The sequence below is a fragment of the Mus pahari genome, chromosome 15 (genome assembly GCF_900095145.1).
Source record: "Mus pahari chromosome 15, PAHARI_EIJ_v1.1, whole genome shotgun sequence".
NCBI lineage: Eukaryota > Metazoa > Chordata > Mammalia > Rodentia > Muridae > Mus > Mus pahari.
This window is the reverse complement of record NC_034604.1, coordinates 14,724,030-14,725,922: the sequence shown is the minus strand read 5'-3', so window position 1 is coordinate 14,725,922 and position 1,893 is coordinate 14,724,030.

Sequence of the window (1,893 nt, the reverse complement as noted above, 5' to 3'; positions counted from 1 at the left end):
TAATTGCTATTCTTTTAGTATCTATTAATTAGAGAAAGTTAATGGCTTCTCATTAATACAATTATTATGGTTCTTTCTAAAGTTTAATGTTATTCAATGTTTCTTTTTCTTATATCCCATCCATTTCTATTGTTTCTCTTTCCCTTTAACATCTTCCTTCATTTTTAAAAATGTATTGTTTTTTACTATTCTATGTGCATTATTCTTTGCTAAGCTGAGCTTGATATCTTTAGCATATATACCCAGAGTTTTTAATCACTGTATCATATGTAGCTCAATTTTTAGTTTTCTAAGGACTCTCTGTTAGATTGCAAAAATATTTAGAGTATTTTATATCTCTTCTAACAATACAAAAAGTCTTCTTTCCACTATATTCAGGCAAGTGTGCTGCTTGTTTTGTTAAACTAGTATAGGCTTAAAATTTACAAAACCTACATTAACAAGTGTTATTTAATGCTTCAACCTCCTTTCTTGCCCACCTACCAGAGATAGGGTTAAGAAAGTTTAGTAGGACATAGGGGTAATGGACCTGTTCAGAAGTAGTTCTTTGGAGTGATTCCAGTCTTCATTGTTAGGATATCAGCAGTTCAGTCCAAAACATCAAAGATAAATCAGTTGTGGCAGTCCAGTCCAAGTGACAAATACCAAACACAAATCAGTATCCACATCTCCATCTAGAAGAAACCATGAGGCTTTGCCACTTTGCACAAGTCCATAGAAGTGGCAAAAAGCAGACAGAATACCATTAAAACTTCTTTCGTGTGTAGCTCTCTATAAAGTCTTGACAAGTGCAGATCAGAAAAGCACCGAAAGGCAAACCAACACAAGTCCACCACTCACTGTCTCTTGGGTTATATTTATGCTTTTTCCAAATATCATGTGTCCTTTCAAGTATCTGCCTCAGCAAAACATCCTTTTAAATGTCCACTTAAGCAAAATATCCTCTTATAAAACAGCTTCAGGAAGAAGATCACAAAACACAGCAAAGTTTCTAAAGAAACCAGAAATTTCCACTTCAGACTAGCCTTTCTGACTGAGGGATATACAGAATCATAGTTGAGTTTTGTTTTGCTTTCCACTTATTTAATCAAAAGTGGTTTTGAACAAATTTTAGTATTTTTGTTTTCCATTTATACATCTTCATTTGAAAATATTCTGTTCATTTTCTCACCAAAGTATTAGTTGTATTATTTGCTCTTAGGATATGTAAGTGTTTTACTCTTTTGTATATTTTAAGAACTAATTCTCTATTTTGGAAATGTTCTTCCAACTTTTCAGGAGGCCTCTTTGCTAAGTAGATCATTCCTTTGTTCTATGGAATATTTTAAATTTATTACCATTCCATTTGCCAGTCCTTTTCCAAATGATCTGAGGTATTGGGGACCTATAGTGAGTTTTTGAATCCTCAGATCCTTGAGAAAAGTTCTTCTGGGAGCTGAGCGGATAGCTCAGTCAACACACTGTCTGTCTTGCATGGACAAAGACCTGAGTAAGAGTGCCCACCCCCACCCCACCCCCAGTGCACATTAAAAACAACCAACAAGCAACAAAAATGGGTGTGGTAATGCTTAGACCTTAAAGTTTTCCCACTGTTTTTCTCCAGTAGACTGACATTTCAAATATTAAGTGATTAAAACATCAAGACCCAGAGTAGTACTCAGCAATTAAAAACAATGAATTCATGAAATTCTTAGGCAAATGGATGCATCTGGAGGATATCATCCTGAGTGTGGTAACCCAATCACAAAAGAACTCACTTGAAACTTAGAATATCCAAGATACAATTTGCAAAACACAAGAAAATGAAGAAGAAGGAAGACCAAAGCATAGACACTTCATTCTTCCTTAGAATAGGGAACAAAATACCCATGGAAGGAGTTACAGAGAGAATGT